Source organism: Neophocaena asiaeorientalis, unplaced genomic scaffold (genome assembly GCF_003031525.2).
Source record: "Neophocaena asiaeorientalis asiaeorientalis breed wild unplaced genomic scaffold, Neophocaena_asiaeorientalis_V1.1 scaffold5, whole genome shotgun sequence".
NCBI lineage: Eukaryota > Metazoa > Chordata > Mammalia > Artiodactyla > Phocoenidae > Neophocaena > Neophocaena asiaeorientalis.
The window spans coordinates 6,548,418-6,560,314 of record NW_020174698.1 but is presented as its reverse complement, the minus strand read 5'-3'; the positions used below and the strand labels follow the sequence as shown (position 1 = coordinate 6,560,314).

At 41.0% G+C, this 11,897-nt stretch overlaps 1 protein-coding gene across 4 annotated transcripts in view; it reads left to right on the top strand.

The window, feature by feature from the left end:
* Positions 1 to 11,238: 11,238 nt before the first annotated feature.
* Positions 11,239 to 11,897, top strand: part of L3MBTL3 (L3MBTL histone methyl-lysine binding protein 3) — a 116,580-nt gene continuing 115,921 nt past the window's right edge. For 2 of the 4 annotated variants that reach the window (XM_024759090.1, XM_024759086.1), the window contains exon 1: positions 11,239 to 11,320. The gene's annotated coding sequence lies outside the window, so the exon portion shown is untranslated. The remainder of the gene's footprint in view (positions 11,321 to 11,897) is intronic. The other 2 variants (XM_024759092.1, XM_024759089.1) reach the window with 2 other exon arrangements.

The window sequence follows — 11,897 nt, the reverse complement described above, 5'->3', positions numbered from 1 at the left end:
ATTCATTCATTTTTTTTTTTTTTTTTTTTTTTGGCAGTACGCGGGCCTCTCACCGCTGTGGCCTCTCCCGTTGCGGAGCACAGGCTCCGGACGCGCAGGCTCAGCGGCCATGGCTCACGGGCCCAGCCGCTCCGCGGCATGTGGGATCTTCCCGGACCGGGGCACGAACCCGTGTCCCCTGCATCGGCAGGCGGACTCTCAACCACTGTGCCACCAGGGAAGCCCCATTCATACTTTTTTGACTGATCTTGTATCTTCTGACAGAAAATGGGTTTCTTGAGGGTCCATCTTGGGTTTTCTCATGATGTCTAGCATGATGACTCACGTATGATATTGTTCTAAAGATGTCAAATGCCTTAGTATCTCTGTAGTGACTTGCTCCCGTTGTCTATACAGACATGTGATGTAGAGAACGAGAGTATTCAGAAAAGATGGAAAAAGCTAGACAAACTCTTAAAAATACAGAAAAGTTTTTGCAAGCACAAGAAGATTTAGATGAAAGAAATAAAAATCATTTCAAGAATACCATGAGTTAGCTTAAACACTGGCCATCGGCCTAGTTCAAAACTTGACATTAACATTTAGAAGTTTGTCATCTTGACCAATGACTTACATCTCTAAACCTTAGTTTATTCATCTGTAAAATGGGGATAATAAGAGTAGGTATCTGTGTTAGGTAGAATTATAAGCTGGCCCCCAAGTCTCCCCCCATCTGGTATATATTCTTTTGTCTAATCACCTCTCCTTGACTGTGGGATGAATGTGTGGGATTTTACTCTAGTGATTAGATTATGTTATATGACAAAAGAGAAGGGATTTTTCAGATGTAATTAAGGTATTAATCATCTGACTTTGAGTTAATCAAAAGGGTGATTATCCTGGGTGGACCTGACATAATCAAGTAAGCCTTTTAAAGGAGGGTCCAGGGCCTCCCTGAAGGGAGACATTCAAAGTGAGAGAGACATTCAATGTTTGCTTCTTTAATCTTGCCAGGATTGAAGAAGCAAACTCTACTGTTGTGAGAGGTCTATACATGTGGCAAAGAACTGCAGGGGCCTCTGGAGCTGACAATAGGTAGCCTCAGCAGACAATCAGCAAGAAAAAGGGACTTCAGTCCTACAACCACAAGGAGAAGAATTCTGCCAACAACCACATGAGCTCTGAAGAGACATCCAAACCTCACATGAGACCTTAGCCCTGGCTGTCACCTTGACTGCAGCCTGTGAGACCCTGAGCTGAGGACCCAGTTTAGCTATGCCTGGAGCCTTGACCCATAGATACTGAGAGCATAAACGTGTGTATTTGTCAGCAGCTAAGTGTGGTAAAGTTTGTTACACAGCAATAGAAACAAATATACTACCTTACGAGGCAGATTTTCAGGTTACCAACAACTGATTCTGGCTAAAATTAGATTTTTTTACAAAGCAGAATTTAGTAGAACAAAATTTAGTATGTCGAAAAGTTGAAGGAAAAGCTAAGTGATCAGGCCTGGGAGAAAACAGGCACTGGGGCTACTCTGCGGATATCATTCAGGAATTCGGGGGAGTGCACTCTGGAATAACTTACGTACAGCCGGCTACTCTTGTCACTCGGCCCACGAATCAATAATCAACACTCCTGACAGAGTCTGAATGGCCTCATTTCCATCACCCACCCATTCCTTGGTGTTAGGAAGCTGTGGACTTGACAGGTACCTGAGGCCACATGGAATGAGTCTGCAAGCTCCCTAAAGGGAAATTTGGTGCTATCAATGAAAGAAGAGGAAAAGAATCTAGGGTAGTCACAAAAAAAGAGATCCACCTTGCTATCTCATAGCATTGCCAAGAAGACTGAGATAATATAAGAAAAGTACCTTGCACAGTTCTTGGCACACAGTAGTTGCTCAGTAAATTATTAGGCATAATTATTAAGCACCGGGGGACCTAAGTCTCATCTAGATGGTAAAACAGAGAACTCTGCTCCTGAAGATGAAAAGAGAAATCCCATCTTGATGAAGGAAAAATTTTCCTAGTACTCAAGAAAATAGTCTTAAGTGTCTGATGCTACCTGGATGATTTATAATTAAAGGGTTATCAGAAGATAGAAAGTTGTAGATTCCCAGGTGCTCTTTGTGCTGATTATTATTGCCATGTACTCAAAACCAGATGGACTCCTCCAAACTCCAGTGGGTCAGGAAGGGAAACCAACTGTTAGTGGCTATACCTCTTTTCACAAAACTCTTAATGATCGGTTCACAGTTCTGACAGTAAACATGCCAGACAGTGCCGAAGTCCATCCATCTATGTTTAAACCATGGCTTTAAATTTGAAATTTTAGAAAATTCATTCAAATGTGAGATGATAGCCCATTTACTGAGGATCATAAATGGAATCCAGAGCAGCCGTAAGTACCCGGTACTCAGTGATGTAGTTGTGTTAGAGAGGCGGGGCTCTCCTTTGACCTTGTTAGAGTATGTTATTGGTCAGTATGCCCCTTTTGAGGAAGGCCTGTCTATGAGATGGTGTCATTTTCGGCCTGAAACGTCACTGATGGCTGAATTTAACTTCCCTTCCATTCTGTTCTACTCCACAAGTATTTATTGAGCCCCCATTATGTGCAATGAACTGTATTAAGTGCTATGATAGATTTAAAAAATGAATAGATAAGATAGAGCTCCTGACCTTAGGGCATTTTATTATCTCAAAAGAGAGACAAACGTTTACGAGGACCAGATATAATATAGAGCAGGATGTGACAAGTGCTAAAATAGGTAGAGACAGAAGAAAGCTTTAAATTTCAAGTGTAATGACCTGGAGTTTTTCACGGTAGAGGTAGAATTTGAGGCCTTCTCAATTATATGCCCTTCTGGGACAGGTAGCACTTTACTATTTATCTGTTTGTTTGTTTGTATTCCAGGTGCCTAGGTCCCTGGTACTTAATATATGTAACTTAAGATGAGTTAGGAAAAAATTTTAATTGAGGTAAAATATACATAACATAAAATTGACCATTTTAACCATTTTAAAATGTACAGTTATGTGGCATTAAGTACATTTGCATTGTTGCCAAAAAACTGTCACCACCATCCATCTCCAAAACGTTTTTCATCTTACAAAACTGAAACTGTACCCATTAAATGACAACTCCCAATTTTCCCCTCCCGTAGTCCCTGACAACCATCATTCTGCTTTGAGTCTCTGTGAATTTGATTCTTCTCGGTACCTCAGATAAGTGTAATCCTACAATATTTGTCCTTTTGTGACTGGCTGATTTCACTTAGCATCATGTCTTCAAGGTTCACCCATATAGCATGTGTCAGAATTTCCTTCCTTTTTTAAGGCCACATAATATTCCCATTGCACGTATACACCACATTTTGTTTATTCATCTGTTGATAACCATTTGTGCTGTTTCCACCTTTTGGCTATTGTGAATATGCAGCTATAAACATGGAGGTACAAATATCTGTTTGAGAGAGTTAGAAATTTCGATAGGTCAAGTGGGGACAGAGAATGGGCATCTCAAGCTTAGGAAACAGCATGAACAAAAGCAAAGACAGGTGACAATGTATTGGGTTTGCTTGGTGTGGCTTATGCATGGGTTTGTGGGGTGTACTGGCTGAAGATAGATAGGCCAGTTTGTTCCATTGCTTGAAAGGCACGAAATACCAGACCAATGAGATAAATTTTTTCTAAAGTTCTGAGGAACTATTTAGGTATTTGGAGCAGGGGAGTAATAATACTAACTCTGGACTCGAGGAGAATGATTGTAGTGGCAAGGATGTAGTTAGAAACATAGGGTAATAAGCCTGGCAGGAGACCAGGCTGGGCAGTGGCAGAGGAAATAGTAAAAGGCAGGGAGGGATTAGAGGAGAGATATTATAGAGGAACAATCAGTAGGATCTGGTGACCAACTGGTTGTGGGTGGCAGCAAGAGGAAGTTGTAGTTAAATCAGTGACTGAGAGCACTGGGACATTATAAACTGAGATGGAGAATGCAGAAGAAAGAAGCCATTCATTAAGCTCATGTGTTTGGCACCTTGCATGCATTATCTCCTTTAATCCTGATAATGGCCCGTACAGGAGATATTATTGGGCATGGGAGGAAACTCAGTGTAGGTAGATTAAGTTATTAATACCTAGTTAAGTAGTGGAAATGGGACCCCAACACAGGTCTAACCCCAAAGCTTTTTTTTGTTTTAAACCACCACACTATTCCATTGTCTTCAAACACATAGAATATCCACGTGGATTTATAGCTCAAGAAAGTGGAAATGTATGTCTGAAGCTCTGTAGAATGCTCATGAACAAAAATATGGTCCAGGAGTTCTTTACACAAAGATGCGTTCAAATGATGCTGAGGGAGTACATGAGTTCCCTCAGGATAGAGTATAAAAACAGAAGGGAAGACCAAAACTTAACTCCAGAAGGACTCATATTTATTAGGTGGGAGGAGAAAGAGGGACTAGGTCCAAGGGACAAGAGAACAGCCAGCAAAGTGAATTGACAAAGAGGTTACGTGAGAAGAGAGTTTCAAAGAAGGGATTAGTCAACACTTGTCAAGTGCTTCTAGGAAGCACTTATATAGGAATTGGACTGTGGCCACTAGATTTGACATTTAGGAAGTCACTGGAGACTTTAAAAGAAGAAAGCGTATTCAGTAATGTCTGTGGATTAAAGAATGAATCAGATGTATGGAAATTAAGAAAGCTGAGTGCAAGCTACTTGTTCAAGAAGTTTGGCAGCAAAGGAAAGGAGAGATTATGGGACAGAATTTGAAGGGATGTAGAACTCACAAAAGGTTTTCTTTTTTAAGACTGGGAAGATATGAGCGTATTTGGGGGCTGTAAGAAAGCCAGTGGAGAAGAGCAAACTGTAAATATCGGGAGAATAATGAAAGTTTATGGAGAAATAGAGAGAGGGTGTGATCATGATCAAGAGCACATTTAGAGAGACAGCCTGGGGAAGAAGTAGGGATATTTTTCCTTGGAGATGGGAGAGGAAAAGAGAGAGATTTCGAAGTTGAAGGGAAGAGTTGAAGGAGCTTCCATTGGGATAGAAGAAACCTGGAATGGAGTCTGGCCTTGAGATTTGTACACAGCTGGTTGGGCTGTAGAAGAGGAAGTCAACTAGAGTCAAGGAAATAGATCATCCAGCTTTATTGAGGGCTCCTCTGAGTTAGGATTATTTTAATCTGTAGTGAAGCCAATCAGAATAGTGACCAAAACTCAGTATCTCTTTTCAGTCCAATACATTTTCAGACTTTTCCTGCAACTCCACAGAGACACCTGATTGGATTTGGGCATTTCCCAAATCTCCTTAAACTAGATTACTCTTGACTGAGCTCATCAATGGTATACTGATTTTTACCCTTTCATTCCTCACTGTCTACAAATTCCAAGGGCATGCATACAGAAACCCCCAACACACTGACAGGAGGAAAGAACTACTTTCTTGGAGAGGTTTTCATAGAAAAAGATTGGGAAATTACTGAGATGTGGTGAAATGTTTCGATACTGAATTTCAAAATTTTATTCCTTACAGTCTTCAAACCCATTGAGAAACCCCAGTTTAAAAACCTTTCTATTGATTCTAGTTCCTGAAATAGAACCAAGTGAAAAGCAGAGCTAGTATAATTTAAAGTAACAGATTGTCTTCTTCTCGAACGCTGACATTCCATTCGGCATTCTACATGAACAAAGTAATGTTCCAGATTTTTTTTTTATTGTACAGTTACACTTAACTGTATTTATGTGATGAATCTCATTCTAGATATAGGTATTAACGATTGGAACCATGCCTCAGTTACCTCCCTTATGAAAGATAACGTAGGAATGTTATAACAAATATTTAGTTAAAAAACTGAAAAGGGCTTTGAAAATATAAAAGTGTAATATAAATGCTAAATAAAGATAATATATTCTGAACAGCAGGCTCCTTTGAAATAGGGCCTATGAATTCCATTAGCACTCTCTGTTTACATGCTTTCAGGAACTTTTAGGAGGATGTTGTCCATGGGCACGCCTGTGACATGACACCTCTGGCCTAGTAACCAGCTGGGAAAGGGGCAAGTAAAAGAGTGGACCTAATAATTCACATAATAGTATTTCCTTAAGTCACTGAATAAATATTTATTGCATACTTAACTGTGTGTAGGTACAAGTCTGGGTGTTAGGAATATTGCAGGGAACAACTCAGGCAAAAACCCCCAACTCACAAGCTAACATTTATTGATTACTAACCACATGTCCAGGTTTAGTCTTATATTACTCCATTAAATCCTAACAACCTCATGAGCTAGGTACTGTAAATATTCCCATTTTACAGACGTGGAATCTGAGGTAAGAGAGGTTCAGCAACTTGCCCAAGATCACACATCAGCAGCAAGTGATGGTGTTGGGATCTGATCCTTACCATCTGGCCTGCATGTTCCACTGATGGGCACAAGGTGATTGGGTACTGGGCTGACTAAACTGACTTTCTAACATGGTCCCCTTTAAATCTGTAAGATTAAAAAGAAGAAGTCATACGTACTGCTGTTGCTGGGGGGTCTTTTGTTTATCTACTCAATTCAAAAAACGACTCAATTTTTCATAAGGGATGGGGAGCTATCATGGTGATACTAGTGAAGACAGAAATTCTAGCTATGTAGGTGGTTTTCATGATGTCTCAAAGTGGCCAGGCCTTTCCAAGACTAGAATGACATTTGGGGATAGGAGGTCATGTAGAGCCCAGGACAGCTCTAGCACCTTTATCTTTATCTGGCTGGCTAACTTCTGCTCTGCCCTACCTTATGATTTCTACTTATGCATAGTTTCTAATGCCTAACAGCTAAGGTACCTGCACTCTACCTTTTTCTCTTTGTGAATCATTTAGTTTAGTTTTTGTAATGCCTATCAACTAATTTCATCTTCAATATTTCCGGTTCAAGCGTGAGAATAGGCTGTTCCATTTCATCACGTTTACTCACATGGGGAAGCACTCCCTGCTGACTCATAGGCCACCCCTACTTGATTGAGTCCTTGGATTAAATGCCCACTTCTGGACCAGTCAGCTGTGGCCAGGAGGCCAGGTCAAATGGAAAGAACATTCTAGAACCAGGGTCTAAGTGTATCAGAGGCTACTGTCACAGACATGTTCTGAAGTCTGGCTTGTTCCTCTAATACTGTTTAGTTATAAGGCTTTTAAATTTAGGCTTTAAGTGAGTAAGCGTGTTATGGAAAATTATAAACTCTCTTTCCTTTTAATTTAGAAGTCAGTTTATAGTCCCATATTATTCCGCTCTTTTGAATATGTCTGTCATATTTCTAACTTTACCTTTGCATCTAAACAAAATTATAATAAATATTCACATCTATCCAGAATTAACTTCCTCAAGATGTTGAGGATTTAAGATTTACATTATGATCCTTTCCTTACCTGATGAGTAACAGATCCTTTTTCTTTTACTCTCAGCATTTCAATTACATCTCACTATCACAAGCTCTCTGCTAAGAATGTATACAGATGTGTCACAGTAAAGATTACCAGTATTACATTTCAGTGTTATCTAGAACACTAACAAGAAAATCAAACTCAGCTCTTATAAATAAATATCAATAATAAGAATGGCCAAATCAATGTTAATGCCATTTTTATACTTGGAAAAACATGGAGCATACAATTATATAGGCTAAAAAAATAAATAACGTGACTCACACTTAAAAGTAAGATAATACATTGAAAGAATGATTTCAAGTATTGTTCATTTTAGAAAATTTCTATGGAAAGATTCAATTTTACCTTAAGAATTGTGACCAATAGCACATGTTACAACATGGGAAACTGGGGTTAGGAAAGAAGTTTGTGGCTATGAAACAGATCAAAACTAACTAGCCATTAGGGAATGGAACTCATGACCTTCATCTCATTAGTACCGGGCCTAAACCAACTGAATGAGCTATAAACTGATAACATTCTGATACCTAGCAGATGGATGGATTTTTCACTCCTTACTTAAAATTCTTTCCTTGGTTCCATATTATTTGTACTAAAATGTGGCAATGTTACTGTTATGTGGAAGGATGGAAAGGGACATGGCTTTCAAAGAGATCTCAGAAATCAATTACTACTCTCTTTTCTTTGTGTAACTAGTGAGAGAATTCAAACCCTGAAATATGAGGTGACCTGCCTAATAGTTCCCAGTGGGTGGTGGCAGAACTGGATTACTTGGGGACTTCATTCCTGGTCACTTTCAATTTATGAGGGGCTGGCTGGTGGAGGAGGTCGTCCTTGAATTGTTCCAGGAAGGAGGAGTGTGTCCTGTCAATGCAGAACAAGCTTCGTGTTAGGAAAAGGGAATGTAGGTTTCTAAATTGAATTCACACAGAGTAGAGGTTACGGGATGGAGTATAGTGAGAAAGGTTTTGAATGACCTTCATCTGGGAGGTGATGAGAAGCCTCAAAAAGTGAGTACAGTGATTTAAAACATTTTCCATGTAAAATGGCTTAAGCTTCAGAATATTTAGAAATGGAATAGCCTGAAGTCATGGGGGCAGGGCACAAGTTTGGGTATAAATAAATAAATATAAAGAAAAGTAAAGGAGTGGCTAATACTTTAATTTGGGACATCAGGGAAGTTACAGACCTGGTCTGAGGATGGATTAGGTATGTACGTGTGATAGGGTAGAGCAGGGTGGGATGGAAAGTGGGGAGAGTGGTGGGGAGTGATGCGATTAAGGGATTCATCGTGAATTACTAACCAGTGACTGAATGGTGGAAGTGTGAAGGAACAACAAAAAGCTTCTACTAGTATATTACCATTTAGGGAACAGATGGAGAAAGGTTCTGTAAATACTACCAATTTATATAAAGAATAATGCAGTGTTATTTAGATTCTAATATCTTATTCTGCCTCTGTTTCAGATGGTAACACCGATGAATTCTTTGTAGAAAAATCTGGTAGCATTACCCTTACATATGAGTACCTTCAAAATATTTCCCATCCGGAACCACATCTTGGGAACAATTTAGATTAAATCTTTGAGATTTTACTGATGATCTCTGGGGGAGAAAGACACATATTGTAGAGAGCCTCAACTAGACCTTATTTTTGTTAGTGAATCTCGACATGTGCATAGGTCTCAGGCAAGCCTTGCTCTCCAAACCCTTGGACCTTTACTCAATCTTCCTCTGATTGGATCATCTTCCCAGAGAAAAAAGTAGAACCACATACCCTGGACACTTGTCCTTCACAAATCAGGTTAGTGACCACCTTCTCTGGAAAGCCTTTCCTATTGCCATAGGTGCTCCTCAGTTATAATTGTTCTGTATACCCCTAGTACAACATCTTCCATGCTATACAGCAATGCCCAGTGCACTAGACTGTCCCCTTTGCCAGGCTGAATTCCTTGTTGCCTAGTTTTGATCATCTGTTTATCCCCAACACCTTGTAGCATGATTAGCACAAGGTAGGCCTTTAATATAAGTTTATGGACTGTGGAAATCTCTGAAAATATATGTGAAGTAGAAACATCATCCAGAAATTATCTAGAGAGAACAAATCTAAAATGGATTTTTAGAAAGAGGAATCTAAAATTAATTTTAGTTTCTTTTGGGGTAAGGTCTTAGTTTTGCACATAGCCCCTGGCTTTGCTTCCTTTCTCCTCCTGTAGTCTCTCTCCCTTTGGCCATTTCACTGCTTATTCAAGGGCTAGGGAGAAAAGGAGAGAAGCTGAAATTCAGATCAGTTAATTAGGCTGTTTGGGAGCAACTCAGAAAAAGGTTGGATGTGGTGGGTGAAATCAATGATATTATCTATAGTTCCCACTAACCCAGCCTTCCCCACTTCACATCCCTAAACCAATTGTTTCCCAAAATATGAAGCATATTTTATGAACTCATTTCAGCTTCACAGAGTTTGTTCCTTTGTTTTGAGTACATGTCAAGCCATATATCCTGGGTTTTGGTTTGGAGAATTTGGTCACTATACCAACAGAAGACATTGTCGGGTAGTCTGCTTCTCTAGGGTAATTTCATGGTCCTAAGGAAAGAATTTAACAGTTTATTTTCTGAAACTGGTTCAAGGAACATTCTTTAAGTGAAAAAATTCAATCAAGAATATTATTACTTACATTTTGGAGAAGGATTTTTAATACAGAATTTCCATCTGTGATATATTTAAATTCTAGGCCTCAGGCAGCAATTGTGGAAAAGGGCCTCCTTTACCCTTTATTAGATGCAAACTAAATAGTCCATTCTGAGATGGGGGCATTACTTTATCTCCCTACCCCAGCAAAATGTAAGACCTGCTTCCACCACTCCTGAAGTGCTACTTTTTTTCTCGCGAAGCAAGCTCCGTTATTGACATAGAGGTGTTTATCACAATTTCAATTTCTTTAATTATTTTCTAAGTACTTGTATCTAGCAGAAAAGGAGAATGGTGAGCGGCCCAAAAGGAGGCCTGTAGTCAATAAGTGGAAAGCCGTCAATACCGAAATACAATACCCTCACTTGATCTAGTTTTGATGCCTTAGCAAAGACAGGTTTTGCTATTTAGGATCGCTCAGCACTCTTGACTGAATACATTCAGAGGGTCGTCCTCGACCTGCTTATTGCCAGAGGACAGAGGACTTGAACACTGATTTCTAAGTTGACATACGTGTCCCAACATATTTCACAACAGAGGCCTAACACGTTTAAGCTGTCAATAAAGACCAGCACTTAAGAAACGCAAAGCACGTGCACACCTCACATGCACCCTTTATAATGTATTCTTCCAGTCCTAAAAGCGGGGGAGGTTCTAGGGCGTAAAAACTTCAAACTTTCTTATTTTTCATGACCTGTAGCATGCATTTAGCCTTTGGGTTGTGTTCCTATAAGACTAATCCCACTCTTTAATGGCTGAAAGCATACGTTTAACAGTATATGGTGGATTAGCTGCTCTGAGAAATGCCTTTTTAAAAAAGTAAAGTGAAAAATACACAAAGAAATTTATAACCTTAGCAGTCTTTCATATTTGTTTTGATTGTTCTTGAACCAGCCCTGAGCCGGTGACAAGGGTATTGAAAAGATGCACCTGAAACAGTGTCTGCGGGCTGCTGCATTTGCCAACCCGCTTTAATGCTGCTTTCCAGCGGCGAAGGCGCAGCAGCATTAACAGGGAAGCCAGAGCGAGCTTCCCCGGCAGTGGCGGCGGCGGCGGCGGCGGCGGTGGCGGTGGCGGCGGCGGCGGCACCGGCACCAGCGCAGTTTCCCCTCTCCCCAGCCCTGACTCTACGCGCACATGCGCAGTGCGCCCGCAGCCCTGGACCATTTGTCAGGACTACTCGTGAGACGGAGAAAAAAAAAGAGAAAATTTGGGGGTAAGAAGCGGTTGATCGGATCTAATCTCTTATTAATCTGAAGATTTGTCCGTGCAAAAGCCATTCATTTATTTTTCTGGGTGAGGATGAAAGTTAAGAGACCTATAGAGAGAAGGAAGCGCACCCTCGTCTTGTGAAACAGATCAGGGGAGGGGAAAGGACAGAAGGGGTTTCTCCCCCACTTCTCTGCGCCTCTGGGAAAGAGAAGAAAACTTAATCCTGGGGAAAAAAGTGGGCAAGTGACTCGGAAACGGCTGGAGGGGGAGTCTCTGGGCATCTCACTCTGAAGTAGTGAGTGCGAGTGTGAAAGAGGAACAAAAGAGAGAGAAAAGAGAAAGGAAAAAATGGGGGGAGGAGAGACTTGTATTTTTTTCTTTGCGCGCACACGGGGAAGGGTGTGGGGGGCCGTGCGGAAAGGAGCCGGGGCGAGGCGGCCGCGTCGGGCTCTCGCCCGCGCGCAGGCGGCCAGATGCGTGTGTGCCCCCTCCCCCGCGCCCCCCGAGCTTGTCACTTTGGTCGCTTTCATGACACCGGGCGCGGGGTGGGGAGCGCGGCGGCGCCGGGCTCCGCCGGGGTG